At 47.9% G+C, this 17473-nt stretch overlaps 1 long non-coding RNA gene across 1 annotated transcript in view; it reads left to right on the top strand.

Annotated features, from left to right (window-relative positions):
* The first annotated feature begins 15413 nt into the window (after window positions 1-15413).
* LOC146865619 (uncharacterized) overlaps window positions 15414-17473 on the top strand; it is an 84369-nt gene continuing 82309 nt past the window's right edge. The window contains exon 1 of the long non-coding RNA XR_014976664.1: window positions 15414-15616. This is a non-coding gene — a long non-coding RNA (uncharacterized LOC146865619). The remainder of the gene's footprint in view (window positions 15617-17473) is intronic.

Here is a 17473-nt window from a genome sequence, read left to right as displayed (position 1 = left end):
AGTGCTAGCCCAAGGAATGCGTGTCTACCTTGGCTGCGTGTGCTTAGAGTTCAAAGGGCACCCCGCGCTGCAGTTTGTGAGCACCGACCGCGCTCGGACTGTTAGAGGGTTTGACTTGCATTTACATCATTGTTCCAAACGCGAGGTCTGCACATGATTTATATACGGAATTATTGATTTCAGACATACTGTCCTTTTGTGTTTTTTACAGCGCGTACTGTTCACTCCATAGACTTCAAAGAGGGGAGAGGGAGAATGGAAGGAAATCTAGATCGATATACAGGCAGGTGGGCGGAAAGTGATGCGGACAAGCCTGACAGATAAGTATGGACCAGGTAGATGGGGGTTAGAGGGTGGGCTCTGAGAGACTCACACAAAGAAAGAATAAATCCAAATGTTAGCATTCGCTTCACTTTTGTCCATTGTTAGACACCACTCATGCAATATTGCATGGAGCTGTCTCGACTCCCATCCTTTTGCGTTAGAACCATCTGCTACGTCAGCGCGGCAATTCCTGGGCCAAGCACAGGCATTAAAGACAAACAGAGGTATCAGCGAACGGAGCAGACGGACTCCTAATTTAAATACATACATGGAAGGACCCGGAGACAGACAGAGAGACGAGTAGGTAGATAGATGGGCATGCGAATAGATAGATAGATAGATAGATAGATAGATAGATAGATAGATAGATAGATAGATAGATAGATAGATAGATAGATAGATAGATAGATAGATAGATAGATAGATAGATAGATAGATATGACCTCACACACAAAATATACGGAAATATGAATTACTTAGGGGCTTTCAATGAAAATAAAATGGCACTGGTGAATCAGAGGTGTATTTTGGGAATACAGATCATAGTCCTACATCGAGCCAGTCACCATATGCCCAACTACGTCCCTCTGCAACGGGAAGGGCAGACGCACACGTGACCGCCATGCACTGTTCCAGGCACTGTTTCCGTCGGTCGTCCGAGGCTTGCTCCGCGTACTTTGCTTCTTGACACAGGGGTCTTTCCACTCCTGGAGTATGCACGCCTGGCACAGCCCAGCAATGGTGCCGCGCGCAGTGTCAGAGGCACGTCCGACGTACTTCATACGTGTAATCTTGCAGAATCCCCTCGGCGTCATGTGTGCCTGCACCCGCAGCAGTGTCTGTTTGCAAGGAGAGTAAACGACGTTAACAACATCCGCCGTCATTTCACAATTGTGACATGCCCTTTCGTGTTCACTTGGCCTGTGGTGATGGTTGAGCTGAGGTTGGTATGTGTCATTGTGTGGGACTGGCGCAGGGTGCATGGCTGGCAGCCGGGAGGGGCCTGGTGCTTGTCTTGTGAAATGGCGGGGCTGGAGGCCGGCTCTGTTGTAGGGTCATGGTGGTTCTTTGGCCCTGTGTGCGGGGGTGTGGTTGTATGATGAGTTTGTGGTGGCACACGGAGGTTGGATGTCTTTTGGCGCTATGGTGAGGCTGTGGTGGCGGAAGGGATAGTGTAGGAAAGGCGACAGAATATAGTTATGTGGAGCTGCTAAGGTGGCTGTAGGCTACACAGGGACTTTATTGTGGCTGTAATGTGTCTGCCTGAAAGACATTTCGTATGTGTACGTTGGGCATATAGAGGTTGGGAAATAATGTATATGGAGAGTGACTTGCGTGTGTGATGCGGTGAGTTTTAGCGCGGTGGACTTGGCTTTTAAATGAAGTTTTGTCTAATACTGAAACGACGCCCTAAAAAACACAAACTCGAGGTCTTTTCAAACGGATTGTGTTTTAATATATCCAAAGACTCACGAAGCGCGAACATATTTCAGACTGGTTTGTGGATCATTCTTTTCTGTTACTGCAGGTGTTGGCAGTTCCGTGGTGGTTGTGGGGTGGCTGTAGTCGCATTGTGCAGATCTTCCGTCGGTGCCTGATTCCTGGGCCGTGGGTTTGTGGTTGCTATTTGAAGGGTTATGCTAGCTTCCTGGCCGTGCTGAGCTGGTGCTGTTATTGTATGGCAATTATTGTGTTAGTATCTAATATTTATTTCGTAGCTGCATTATGGATGCATAATAAGATGTTAGAATATATGGAGACGCTTCATGTAAAGTGTACGCTGTACTTCCGTCTGTGGCGTGTCTGTGTGGGCGCGTGAGTCTGTGGTGCGTGAAAAGTGCACGTGCCTGTTAGGTGCAGGTTGCTGCACGTCTCTTTAGACTCTGTATTCTTACTCTCTCCGTCAATGCACGGGGGCTATGGATGATGCACGGGGGCTATGGCCGGTAGTTGTATTGTTGCTGTATTATGGTTGTGTGATGGCCGGATGACGCATGCATCGCTGCTGTATTGTTGCTTTACATTACGATATTATTGAGTTCGCAGACTGCATTTCGACTGCAGAGACTTGTGACTTTGAGGTGGCGGTGACGGGGAACAACCTTTACAACGCAACTTTTACAACGCACTACCATTACAACGCATTTTTTACAACGCATAATCCATTACAACGCATGATATTACAACGCATGACACTACAACGCATTTTTAAAAACTACCATTACAACGCATTCCATTACAACGCATACTACCATTACAACGCATACCATTACAACGCATAATATTACACTATACTATCCAACACTTACCCTACTGATGCACCCCCTGGAGTTAGAATAGTAATTTTTACCCCTATACTATCCAACACTTACCCTACTGATGCACCCCCTGGAGTTAGAATAGTAATTTTTACCCCTATACTATCCAACACTTACCCTACTGATGCACCCCCTGGAGTTAGAATAGTAATTTTTACCCCTATACTATCCAACACTTTCCCTACTGATGCACCCCCTGGAGTTAGAATAGTAATTTTTACCCCTATACTATCCAACACTTACCCTACTGATGCACCCCCTGGAGTTAGAATAGTAATTTTTACCCCTATACTATCCAACACTTACCCTACTGATGCACCCCCTGGAGTTAGAATAGTAATTTTTACCCCTATACTATCCAACACTTACCCTACTGATGCACCCCCTGGAGTTAGAATAGTAATTTTTACCCCTATACTATCCAACACTTACCCTACTGATGCACCCCCTGGAGTTAGAATAGTAATTTTTACCCCTATACTATCCAACACTTACCCTACTGATGCACCCCCTGGAGTTAGAATAGTAATTTTTACCCCTATACTATCCAACACTTACCCTACTGATGCATCCCCTGGAGTTAGAATAGTAATTTTTACCCCTATACTATCCAACACTTTCCCTACTGATGCACCCCCTGGAGTTAGAATAGTAATTTTTACCCCTATACTATCCAACACTTACCCTACTGATGCACCCCCTGGAGTTAGAATAGTAATTTTTACCCCTATACTATCCAACACTTTCCCTACTGTTGCACCCCCTGGAGTTAGAATAGTAATTTTTACCCCTACACTATCCAACACTTACCCTACTGTTGCACCCCCTGGAGTTAGAATAGTAATTTTTACCCCTACACTATCCAACACTTACCCTACTGTTGCACCCCCTGGAGTTAGAATAGTAATTTTTACCCCTATACTATCTAATACTTACCTTAAATGTAATTTAATATTATGCGTTGTAATGGTATGCGTTGTAAAGGTAGTATGCGTTGTAATGGTAGTGCGTTGTAAAGGTATTTTTTTAAAATGCGTTGTAGTGTCATGCGTTGTAATGTCATGCGTTGTAATGGATTATGCGTTGTAAAAAATGCGTTGTAAGTGCATGCGTTGTAATAGTGTGCGTTGTAACGTCATACATCCGGCGGTGACAGCTGCGGAGACACTGTTCTGTGGCATTATGAAGAATATAAGGGTGGTTCTTATATGGACCACATATGATCGTTTGATTGTGGCCGAAGCCTCGTGTAGGATAACGGCAGGCATGGTAAGTGTGTGTTGGTTGTGTTGTGACTGCATGACAATTCAATTCAGTTTTTTGTTTTTTTGGGAGGGGGGGTATGTTTGACTGTATGAAGCATGGTGGTTCCATGATGGCCGCATGGCGGCTGTATGATGACCTTGCGGAATGACGTTCTGTGATGGCCGTCTGAATGGACCTCTATGCTGGCAGTATTGCTGCTATCGATTCTGGCTGGAGGGTGCCTATGCCGTGTCCTCTTGCTGTTCCATGTTAGCTGTCTGCCAGGAGCTCTCTGTTGGCAGTATGACTGTACTCTATGCTGGCTGTAGGGTCCCTGTGTTGTGTCTGCTTCCTGTTCCATGATGGCTGCCTGCCTGGAGCTCTATACTGGCAGTATAGCTGTACTTTATGGGACTCGTACCCCCCAGGATGGCTCCCGTCCATGCCCCCATCCAAACCCACAAATCAATGCTTGACGACCAGAGCTGTGGGTTAAAAGGCCATGTTTATTACAAATCATCACACAAACATGACAATGTATAATTCATACAATTTGATACGATATGGATTTATCAAATTCAATCGTTAATCAATATTTATATTTAAGTTGCCCCTAGCTTCATGCTCCATCCGCAAGTCGGGCAGAGCTCAATTTACTTACACGAAGAACGTTGTCTATTGCTCCAGCACTAAGGGGCCTTCTGGCTCCCGTCCCCCAACCAACTGAGAACCACGCAAGGCGCAACCCACCTGCGTCCTTGAGGGGTGAGCCCCTGTCATCTGGTCTAGGTCCGCCACCTGAGGGGCCCACCCCTCCACCACCAGGCTGACCATCGGGGCTCATAGGGAATAACCAGGGGCGGATGCCCCATGCCCTATTTTTAAACTGGCGCCCTTGCCCCCAAGCGGTGTCCCATTCTCTCTGGGGTGAGCTTACCGTCTCTCCACCTCCGTGCTGGCCTAAGGAGTATGCAGGAGGACTCCCCTTAACAATGTAAAGGCAATTTATGTGGCCTCTTTACCGCCACAAGGGGGACCAGTGCAGACCGCCCTTCGCCCTCCCCACCCCAAAGCAACCTCTGAACCCCTAGGTTCCCATCAATCTTCAGACTTGGAGCATGTCCGATCCAAATGCCCTGATTCGTCATTCTTGTTACCTCTGTAATGCAGGATCAACCAACTCAGGGGACTGCAGTCCCACATAGCGTCTTCAACAAGCTGCTAAAGTGTGGGATCCCTGGATCACCGCTGTCACTCACCCGAGGGAGAAATTTTCACCGCCCCCGCTTCACTCGAGCTGCTGCTTACCAATGAGCCATACGGGCCAGACGCACGGTCAAGTGACTCAGTGTCTACAACGATTAGGGCAAACATACTACCTCCATCTTGCCCGGTGAAATACCTGGCTAGCTGCGCCTGTTGCGGCCCCAATTCTGATTCTAGTGACCAACCGTCCTTGCTCTCTCCGCTGAGGTAACTAGTCCGGCATGCGATATGCTCCAACTATGCGCAAGTCTGCACCTGATACTTGCTGGGCATTTTCACCCCCCTGAGCATCACCCAGCCGTTACCGGACCCTTCTTTATATGCTCAGGTTATGACCTCCCGTAGGGAGTGACTCTGTCTACCTTAGAAAACCCAGTGCCCAGGAACTGCAGGCCTCCCATTGCCCGAGTCCCGAAGCCCCCACTAGTCTGCTCTGCCTGGGTGGGTCCCCAAAACAATCTCGCACCTGCTGCGGGTAGTAAGGGAAGTCTGTCGTACGACTGCCCCTGAGGTGGGGGCCACCGGACCCGTAACTTGCTAATAACATATTCCTCCAGAAGGAGTTGCCGTATTCCGAGTCCCCCAAGTCTGGCAATAAAAAGTGCCCACCCTCAGTTGTGGTCTTGTGCCAGGTACGGGCCCGCAATGCGAATCCTCTAAATGCCAGCCGCCCCAAGTGGGGCTCCAGTCGGGCCCGTTCTCCCCGCTGACACCCCCACGGTCCTGACCTCTGAGTGCGCTCACAAAGGATGCCCCTCCCAACTACTACAGCCGAGCCGTATAGCTGCTGCTTGAATGGAGGCCTGTTGGACCCTTAATTACCACCAGTGTTATGTGCGCAGCCTATTTCCTAGCCCAACCCAGCTGCTCGGAATGGCCAAACTGCAGGTGTAGCTGGAAGTGACCCAGCGTCCAACCCCACCCCCTGGAAAGAGTGGCCCGCCTTTTCCTGTGGGCCCCCTCTTGGTCAGGTGGACAGCGAAGCATGATAAGGCATCCTCCACCCACTGGTGCCCTACTTGTTGTCTAAATCACCCATGAGAACGGATCTCATTCTTCATCCCCTCCGCCTGCTGAAGCCACCGAACACCATCCAATGCTGTGTCCGGCGCCCTGGTATTCCGTGATCTCAACCTTAGCAAACCGCCCTGCGCGAGCCCTCGGGGAACAAAAAGCTTACGTTCATTTGCCTGCCTTCTGAGTGTGCTTGCAGGGCGAGCCCCCCGACTGTGCTAGGGCCAGACCCAATCCCCTAAAAGTGGTGTCGCGACCCAGCAAACTAATCCCAACTGCAATTGTAGCCCCTCACAAACCAGCAACGGGGGGCCCGTGCAACTACCAATTCCTCCATGCGACACATACGTTCTGCCTATTCTGCGATGCGTAAGCGCAGAAGATACTGCATACTAAAAAGATGGGGCTAGTCCCCTGAATGAACTAAATGCTTATATACGTGGCTGCGCCGGACCTCTTCCTTAAGCCTAATTGTCCTCAAACTGGCAGCACGGCGATGTCATCCAGCAATGAACCGCTGACAATGCAAGAAACGGCAAGATGGGACCACTCGAAAAGAGTAAGATGATGCTTATGTAGGCAAAGCAAGAAATTTTTCTTAACCCTAATTATCTGACGGAAGGGCATCAGACCCATTGGTATCCAAAATGTGAACTCCTGTGCTCTTGTAACCTGAACATTCCGCTGAGAATTCTACCACCCAACATCGGGTTCACCCCTCTTCCATTTGTGTGCCAACCCTGGCGTTTTCACTAGCAACGTCCCCATGCAAGAATTGAGTGAGTTCCCCCGATTTGCAAGATGTTGCACGCCTCCGTCCAAACTTGAAACCCAATCCGGGGCCCACCACAATCTCGACAATGTTACAAATCAAATTTCCTCCCAGCCCCCTTGTCATGATATTACCACCCACCGGTTAGCCATGTGGTATCCGAGCCCCTCTCACGATCTCCAGTGTGTTACAGAACGGCCCTCCAAAAACGCGGGACTAGGTGAATTGCCCTGAGTCGCACAGTGTCAAGCGCTCCCGCCGAAATTCAAGCCCGGCTCCTCAGCAACGCTGACGACCACCATAGCCGAAGGCCCCACCGTCTGCCCTTCAACCTATGCAAACCGCTACTCTGTCTACATCCCTCTCGAACCGCCTAGATCTTGCTGCCCACAGTTGTAACCGCAAATTAGCCTAAACACCAGCTTTCGGCCTATCCATCTTTTCGCTACATCAGGGTTCCCACCCCATCCAATCGCAACACATGATAGGGTTTCCCCAGCAAGATTTAAGCACCTGCAGCATCCTTAAGAGACACAAGCAGCTGCGAGGACATCATGTCGATTTATGATATAAAATGCCCTAGAGCCTCGGCTAGGTGGCTGCACTACGAGCAAGCCAGTCACCGCTTTCTGGAAACAACTGAAGCATCCCGCCTCCCCCATTCCATACGACATTTATTAAGACATCCGGTTCTCCTAGCACCCAACCTGCCTGTCACGTGGATGCACTCTGGCCAGCCTCGACCCTGCATTGCCCTGCCAGGTTAATATTGCTGAACCTCTCCCTAGTTGATACCCTCTCTGAAATACCATGTAATCTTGGGACTGACCACAAAAACAGTAGAGGGCAGCCGACCACCCCATAACCACTCCTAGAAAATAAATATGAAATCGTAGTGTATCATAAATGCACTGCCCCTTAACCACACCGATCCGTGGTCAACAAGACCCACATTGCTGCGTCTTCTCAGGGCCGCCCCGGTACCGATAAAGGCTGATTCACAGTACGCTGTCAGTAGAGGAGATGTCGCCAAACTGACACTGATCCCCGTTCGGTCAACCAGAACCTACATAGCTGGGACCCCTCAAGGGTGTTAAGGCTTTTTTCGATTAAAGGAGACCCCTGCATACCGGGACCGGCGCAGTAAGAAAGAGAGGGCAAGGACAAGGGCAAGTTGCCCTAAGTAGGCCCACGCACACTCCCCCCCTCGGGGTGCCGGATCCGGACGGAAGTGACGTCACGTCGTCGCTGACCCAGAAGTAATTCTTGCTGCAGTCCCGTTTAATCCATCGATGAGAACCACCAAGGGGGGGCGTGACCGGGTGCCCGGGGGGCCGAGTCCTAAGTGCGCGCTTCATTATATTTCGCGCTTGGCATACTGGCTGAAGGGTGAATGTGTTGTGTCTTCTTCCTGTTCCAGGATGGCTGCCTGCCTGGAGCTCTATATTGGCAGTAGGGCTGTACTTTATACTGGCTGTAGGGTGAATGTGTTGTGTCTGCTTCCTGTTCCATGATGGCTGCCTGTCTGGAGCTCTATATTGGCAGTATGACTGTACTCTATGCTGGCTGTAGGGTCCCTGTGTTGTGTCTGCTTCCTGTTCCATGATGGCTGCCTGCCTGGAGCTCTATACTGGCAGTATGGCTGTACTTTATACTGGCTGTAGGGTGAATGTGTTGTGTCTTCTTCCTGTTCCATGATGGCTGCCTGCCTGGAGCTCTATATTGGCAGTATGGCTGTACTTTATACTGGCTGTAGGGTGAATGTGTTGTGTCTGCTTCTTGATCCATGATGGTTGCCTGCCTGGAGCTCTATTCTGGCTGTATGGCTGTACTCGATACTGGTTGTTGGGAGCCTGTGTTGTGCCTGCTTCCTGTTCTGTGATGGCTGTCTACGTGGAGCACTATGTTGACAGTTTGGCGGTACTCTATACTGGCTATAGGGTGACTGTTTTGTGGCTGATTGTTTGTTTCATGATGACTGTCTGCCTGGAGATCTATATTGACAGTATGACATATTTATGCTGGCTGTAGAGTGCCTGTGTCTTGTCCGTTTCCTGTTCTGTGAATGATGTCTGAATGAAGCACGATATTGGCAGTATGGCTGTAATCTACACTGGCTGTACGGTGCCTGTGTTGTGTCTGCTTCCTGTTCCATGATGGCTCCCTGCCTGGGCTCTATATTGCCAGTATGGCTGTACTCGATATTGGCTGTAGCGAGCCTGTGTTGTGTCTGCTTCCTGTTCCGTGATGGCTGCCTGCCTGGAGCTCTATATTGGCAGTATGGCTGTACTTTATACTGGCTGTAGGGTGAATGTGTTGTGTCTGCTTCCTGTTCCATGATGGCTGCCTGTCTGGACCTCTATATTGGCAGTATGGCTGTACTCTATGCTTAGGATTTTTCTCAGTTTAGGAGTCCTAAAGTTAGGACTCCTAACTTTACTACTACTAAACTGAGAAAAATCCTAATTTTGAGACTTCCGGTATTCACAGAAGGCATTTAGGAGTCTTAAAGTTAGGACTCCTAACTACTGTGAATACCGAAATGAGTAAGTTCCTTCTGTGAATACCAAAATGAGTAAGTGCCTTCTGTGAATACCAAAATGGTAGTAAATTTAGGGTTTTGTCTTAAGTTAGTTCTGTGAATCGGGCCCCTAGTCTTGTCTGTTTCCTGTTCTGTGAATGATGTCTGCATGGCGCACGATGTTGGCAGTATGGCTGTACTCGATACTGGCTGTAGCAAGCCTGTGTTGTGTTTGCTTCCTGTTCCGTGATGGCTGCCTGCCTGGAGCTCTAAATTGGCCGTATGGCTGTACTCGATACTGGCTGTAGAGAGCCTGTGTTGTGTCTGCTCCCTGCTCCATGGTGGCTGCCTGCCTGGAGCTCGATATTGGCAGCATTGCTGTACTCAGTACTGGCTGTAGGGTGTCTTTGTTATGCCTGCTTCCTGTTCCATGATAGTTGTCTACCTGGAGCTCTCTATTGGCAGTATGGCTGTACTCCAAACTGGCTGTAGGGTGAATGTGTTGTGTCTGGTTCCTGTTCCATGATAGCTGCCTGTCTGGAGCTCTCTATTGGCAGTATGGCTGTACTCCACGCTTGCTGTAGGGTCCCTGTGTTGTGTCTGTTTCCTGTTCCATGATGGCTGTCTGCCTGGAGCACTAGTTTGACAGTATGGCTGTATCTATGCTGGCTGTAGGGTGCCTGTGTCGTGGCTGCCTGTTCGTCCCGTGTTGGCAGTGTGTTCTTTGTACCGAGGTCCGGCGGCTTGAGTCATTTAAGTGATTGTCACTGGAGTGAATGGTACGATCCTTTCGTTGATTGGATGGGGTTGAATTAGCGTGTGTTGCAAACGGCGGACCCATGTGAAAGACAAACTATTGTGTACACTTAATATACCGAACATAAACTTACAAGGGACATATTTGAGTCGTTTAGGGTACGAAACAAAGTACCAGTGTAGAGTATAATTTTTTGCAAGTTAAGGCTGTGTGAGCATCTGCGCAGGCGGCATTCATCACAGGACACTGGCGGTTCTTAGTGGACAGAGGTGTGTGTCTCCGTGCAGGCGGTATTTATCACACAGTGGCGGTTGTCTGCGGGTTGGGTGGTGTGTGTATGTGCAGGCGTTATTCATCACAGGACACTGGGGGTTGTCTGCGGGTTGGGTGGTGTGTGTATGTGCAGTGCAGGCAGTATTCATCACAGCACACTGGCGGTTGTCTGCGGGTTGGGTGTGTGTGTGTATCCGTGCAGGCGGTATTCATCACAGGGCACTGGCGGTTGTGTGCGGGTTGGGTGGTGTGTGTATGTGTATCCGTGCAGGCGATATTCATCACAGGGCACTGGCGGTTGTAGGCGGGTTGGGTGGTGTGTGTGTATCCGTGCAGGCGGTATTCATCACAGGGCACTGGCGATTGTCTCCTGGTTGGGTGGTGTGTATGTGTATCCGTGCAGGCGGTATTCATCACAGGGCACTGGCGGTTGTGTGCAGTGTTGGGTGGTGTGTATGTGTATCCGTGCAGGCGGTATCTATCACAGGGCACTGGCGGTAGTCCGTGGTTTGGGTAGTGTGTCTGTATCTGTGCAGGCGGTGTTCATCACAGGGCACTGTTGGTTGTGTGCGGGTTGGGTGGTGTGTGTGTGTATCCGTGCAGGCGGTATCTATCACAGGGCACTGGCGGTAGTCCGTGGTTTGGGTAGTGTGTCTGTATCTGTGCAGGCGGTGTTCATCACAGGGCACTGTTGGTTGTGTGCGGGTTGGGTGGTGTGTGTGTATCTGTGCAGGGGGCGGTCCTCATAGGGCACCGCCAGATCTCTCCGGATTCCTACGGGACCACCTGCCGCAATGCGAATAGAACCTTCCAGACTGAGAGGGTCAGTTCTGTACAACAACAAAACAACTCTTATGATACAACCCCGCACAATCGGAGACATTCGATAGAAACCACGATTAGACAAAGTTCCTCTCACATTGCAGTCTTCCTTAAATTTGTTCACGCTATAAACTGCACAGAAATGGAGCTCATGACAGCAGAAAGTTGAACAGTCTGTAGTAATGTCAACATGTTTAAAAAAAAAAAAAAACAAGTAGAAAGCTCTATTAAAATGATCTCAAGCGTAAATCAGTTTATTAATATTTTAACAACCATGGAAAAAGTACACACGCGCAAAAGTATATTGAATAGTGTGAGGTTACCTCTTAGGGAACGATATAAAGTACAGACAATAAAGAGAGAGATATTATATTTATAATACATTTTTGTGCTGTGTTACATCACGTCCAAGATTCGAAGAGAAAGAGAAAAATATATAAAATACAGAAATAGATGTGCTTATCAGCCCTTATGACCATTATACACTTATATACACACACACATATATATATATATATAGAGAGAGAGAGATTATATTTATAATATATGTGTTTGTGTGTGTTACATCACGCCGTAGAGAAGAAGTGAAGAAAAAATATGGAAATAGATGTGTTCATTAGCCATGTGTTAATGTGTAAGTAAAAAATCTAAACAAAAAAAACTATGAACCCTGAAGTTCCCTTTCTCAACTTTGTGATTTAAATTAATGTTAAGGAATAAAAAGGCAAGGACAGATCAAAATACGATAAAAAGTTATTTATTTCGTTTTCAGACCTGAAATGTAATTGTTATTACACAAATATAGCCGCTGCAATGATAACATCATTGTCAAATAAGCCATATGTACACAATATAACAATATTATATGTACACGGAAACATGCAAAATAAAGCAATGAGAGAGAAAAGGGAGACAAAAGACAGGAAGGCTCTAAGGATAAACGGAAAAATGGGAAAAATATATACAGTGAGAATTGGAGTAAAGACCAGAGACAGGTGATGCGAGAATCAGGGGGTGGGGTACAAAGAAAGAATGAAATAAAAAAGTACAAAGGACATAGAATAAAAGTAATGTAGAAAATAATTAGAGCAGAAACGAAAGAAAATAGAAGAGAGAAGAAAGAACGAAAGAAGAAAGAAAGAAAGAAAGAAAAGAAAAAAGAAAGAGAGAGAAAGAAAGAAAGCAAGAAAGTTGTTTTGTTAAAAATGTCTGAACAGGAAGAAATTCGTTAAGAAAATAAACCTACCCCTAGAAAAGGAAGTGCGGGAATAGGGCGTTGGTGGGGGAAAGGATGATAATGAGGGAGAAGGATAAACGCCTTGTCGCATTCAAATCCGACCTTGAGATAGCCGCCATTTTAAAAGTAGCTCTTCCAGTGCCTACATCCCGGACACCATTTTGAAAAAGTACTTTGCTCTGCCATTGAGCCTCTGAAACTCCATCTCACACCAATATATATATATATATATATATATATATATATATATATATATATATATATATATATATATATATATATATATATATGTATATATGTATATATGTATATATGTATGTATTTATTTATTTATTTTAAAAGACACCCCACCCCAAAAAAAACGTATCTTCCAAATAGTTGAACGTGGCAAACTTTGAGAGGGCCTAATGTGCTGGAAATGTCACTCAAGTACCAACTGGGTATATTGAGCGCTTGAGAGTATGCGTCGAGAAAAAAAAACAAGAAAGTTATACATTTGAAAGAAAGGTCATTTTTTTTGTTCATTCTTGAGTACTTAAATGTCTATCAAAATGAAAACTTCCAGTCAAATCATGTTTTAAATAGTATATCCGTTGCAGTAAAGCACTACATCTAATTAGGTTATACCACGCTTAGGGGGTGATTTCTGAACTCATTTCCAGTTTGAGTGAATGTTGGAATGAGGTTAAGAGAAGAACTTGAGCGCGCGCTCTCTGTGTTGCTGATAAGGAAAAGGGCGAGACGATGGGCCCGGTGTGGGCTTGGCACCGGGGGTGCACTTCAGCGCCATTGCGCTTCACAGGGTGCTTCCAGGTGCCCTCAGGGGGCACCTTGTGCCGTAACATAGAGTGTCACGTGTTCAGCCGGCGCCCCCACTCTGCCCCTCTCCCCAAACCAGTCTGCCCCACAGCTTTTAGGCGCAATAAACGCACACCTGCACACCGGTGAGTGCACGCTGCCCGCAGGTACACGAGACCCGCGCACTCCTTCCCTGAATAAAATATCATAATGTACTGTAGCGCAATTAAAGATTACTCCGCAAATTGTATGAGCCGGTGTGAAGAGCGCAAACCCTCTTCCCGTCTCCCCGCAAGATCAAAGGATACTTCTTGAAACGCGCAGGCTGTGCAAGAGCATGTGTACGTTTCTAAATATACACCGAGCTCGAGCTCACCTCGCACCTCGTTTCTCTATTGTTTGTAGACACAACTAATAGGTTGTGGACGTGATCGGACATCATATCCGGTCCCTAGGCGCTGGGGTGGCACGAGTAAAGACCTCGAATTTTCCCCTCTATGGTGCAGTTCGTGTGCATCTAAAAATCCTTTCCCAGACCTGCGTGAGCGTGCCTCGGCATGGGTTCAAGGTCACACAGTCTGATATGAGCGGTGAAGGGTATATGTGTGTTAAGTGTATGGCACAGGCGTTGTGTCCACTTTTCCGAATACAAGTTCAATGCACATTGCGCTACTGCTGGGAGATCACTAAACTGTAACCCGCAGGGCTTAAATCCGTGCAGTGGAGTGCTGTCTCAATGCACGAGGCCTAGCAGGGGGTATTGGGGAATGAACCATTTCCCAAGGGGCGATTGCCTTCTTCCTCAGACAGTTTCGGTGCGGGTCGGTAGATTAGGTAACTGCTGTGCAGGAATGTGCGCACAGAGCGGAGGTCCAGGCGCTAATGGCGCTCTATGCCGTGCCTTCCAAGCCACCCTCCACCGCATCTCACCTGGGCCTCGTTTGAGAAATACTCAATCACCGCATTGTGTCTTTCACGAGCTTCCTTATCGTGATGCAGGACTGTGCTCTTTCTTTTTCAAATTTGGGGAATTTCTTTATTTAAAAATGTACCAAACATCTTCAAATAAGTTGATACGGTGGCTGTTTGGCGCTCCTTTAGTTCCAATAATCATGTCCTATTGTTTTAATTTTATACATCTCAACATAGAATCTCTTTCTCTAACATAACATAAATGCAAAAAATATACAAAATGCGTGAGTCGATTTATTTTAAAAATAACACATTGTCTATTTTTTATTTAATCAATTCGGAGCTTTATCGCGCCACAAACCTATCTGTGTGTAAGGTTTGTTAAAGATATGAGAAATGTGTGCAAATGACCTCAGCACTTTTCAATGAAACAGGTATCATATAATTAAAGTTATGCGTACCAATAAACTAAAAAGGTGATCGAAATGTGCTCACAGATATAAATGTAGGCATTGTGAATGCACGCGTGGGGTGAAGTCGAATAAAAAAGGCCCATGCGCACTAATAAAGCATAAGAATATAGAGGCGGTGAGGGGTCGCCACCTCCCAACAATCGACATCCTAATCCTGTAGAAGCAGAGTGCGTTTAATAGAATAGTTCGAACCGCAAACCGACGAATATTGTACAGTCAAAAAAAGTCTTGATGATCCAGCTTAATTTAAAAAACGAAGACCGTTAGCAATTGAAGATGAGTGCCGCGGTTGCGCGCGTGTGCTCAGATTTCACCTGGTGGTAATTAGTTTAAGTGCACTTAAAAAGTGCCGATTCTTAAAAGTGGGTGTCGGCCATGTTTGATTCTATTCGGCTTGGGAAAGAAACGAAAGCTGTCAATGCGGTAAAGTTGTGCAAGTGGAGTGTGCATGTGTGTGTGTGCATAAATCTAGGCGTGTGCAGTAAGTTGTGGAGGTGCTGCGAGCCCTGCGATTGGCAGGCACAGGAGGGCTGTGGAGCGGGAGGCTGGGCTGCGGCAGGCTGCCGGGCTCACATGCACCCTCTGAGCCTGCTTCATTAAACCGCCAACGCGCACACCCTGCCCACCATTGGACCACCCTTTCAGAGGCATGCCTGGCCAGCCAGTCCGGGGTGGGCAACGGATTCAAAGAGGCTGGAGGACTCCGGACCTGCGTCCACGGGAGGGCATTTGGAGCCGGGATTCGTGGGCACTGCCTTGTGGGTCGTGTCTGTGGCCAGGGGTGTGTGTGTGGGGGAGTGCGGCGTCCTGTGGAGACCCCAGGAAGAGAGGCGGGCCCTACTCCCTGGCAGCCCCCAGGGCCCCTGCGTACCGGAGCTGCTAGGGTGAGTACCGACAGAGGAACTCACAGGCAGAGATGTTTCTTGTGGCACTGGGGCAGGTCTTGGCGGAGGGAGCGGTTGCATAGAGCCGGCAGCGGAAGGATGCGGAGCCGTCCCGTGCCAGGGTAAAGGTTGCTGGTACGTTGTGTTTGGATTGGTTTGTCAGTGGAAGAGCCACAAGCTATCCAAGCTCAAGAGACCATACACCCACCACCCCACCTCCTCGCTTAGTAATTAGATGGCAAATGGCGTGCGGGTAAGGTTTTGTATTTGCATAGGAAATGCATACATTAGGTTACGGGGCAGAGAATGAAGGCACTTTCTGACAAAGCTAAGTGCATTAAAAGAGTCGCGTTATGTGCATATGTTGTGGTTTGTTGCTGAGACTGAGCGTGGTTCTATAGCCCCTGCAACCCGCACGTGAGCATACAAGAAATGAGGTTTGTCTGTGTTTCACCATGTTCAATGTATAATACATGCATACGCAATTAACACACAAGCATTTAACATGACTGTCCACAAACTACCTAAAGGTGCATGTCCTCAGCGAATATACATATCTGATGTGCTTGTGTAGTGTATGTAAAAAGAAAGCGGTGACTATAATTTGAACTTATAAAACTTACTATTGCATGAGATTACTGCATATTTAGGGATGAAGTTGCAGTTTGTTTGCGGGTGTCATTTCACTTGATGCATTCGTAAAAGGAGAAATAGATAACAGCAACCTTGAACTACGCAGGCATGGCCGGTGTTTATTTTGCTGGTATCCTGAAGTGAAGTGGACCTAAATATCTAAAATGCAGTTTTAGGCAGACTATCACAGTCCAGAGTCAAGCATGTCACTCGAAGGGGTGGCGATGTGTCGGCCGTCTGCCTTAGCGGCTCTTCCGTTTGCAGGTAACCTTGAGCGCAGGCCCCACGGAGCACACGAACATGCCAACTTCACCCACAGAGGCAGGTTGGCACCAGCGTCGTCACACACACGCGTACATAAGCGCGCACACACACGCACATACTATCACAAAAACACACTCACGCTAACAAAAGAAGCAAGCTTTCACTACAGAAGACTCCACAAAAGTACCTCGCCTAGAGAGGCAGACAGACCCACACAAAGGATGTCTGCTCAGGGCTGGGGTTCAAGTTCAAGGCCTCATTCCAGGGGTCAGGGGTGGGAGAGCACGGAGTGTGTCCCGTGAGGGTCCGGATGAGGAACCCCCACATGCACCAATGACCCGTGGCCGTGGGTAAAATAGTGCGCACCATTAGCTGGACATTGGTGCATACGCGGACGTCACCCCCTCTGCTCCCACCTCTGCCAAACCAAGTGCAGCTTACTTAATGAGCTGCTGCCTGCTAATTGGCTGTGTACGTCAGGCGGCGCGCTCCACTCCTGGAGGAAGGGGGAGTATGCACGGGAGCAGGAGGTGGTTAGAAGCGGTTAGAACAACTAGGACAAATGAATTGCTACTTTTGACTGGCTAACAAGCGGATTGATAATGGGTGTGCCGGGTTTTCTTTTCATATTTGTATGTATTTACGTTTTCAGAAGACTAGTGGTATTCGTTTAATAGTGACCTGAAATCACGGCGCGCAAAAACAAGCAAGAGTAGAAGCAAATGTGATTTCACTGTAGCATACCCCCTCACCGATTGTCGGCGCCTAGACTTGAAATAAATATAGTGCACGCAGCTTAACCCTAGGCGAGAGGCTACCTGTGACACGGCCTATTCCGGCCACAGTTCACCCCAGCCGCTTCCGAAGACAACCGGAAGGAACTCTGCAATGAGCAGCACGTTTGGGAGGCGCGCACACAACGAGCAAAGTGGCAAAAGAGTGGAAGAAGACGAACAGCGA

The sequence above is a fragment of the Triturus cristatus genome, chromosome 2_1, assembly GCF_964204655.1.
Source record: "Triturus cristatus chromosome 2_1, aTriCri1.1, whole genome shotgun sequence".
NCBI classification, from domain to species: Eukaryota; Metazoa; Chordata; class Amphibia; order Caudata; family Salamandridae; genus Triturus; species Triturus cristatus.
Note: the sequence above shows the minus strand (reverse complement) of the source record. Positions and strands in the feature narration are given on the sequence as shown.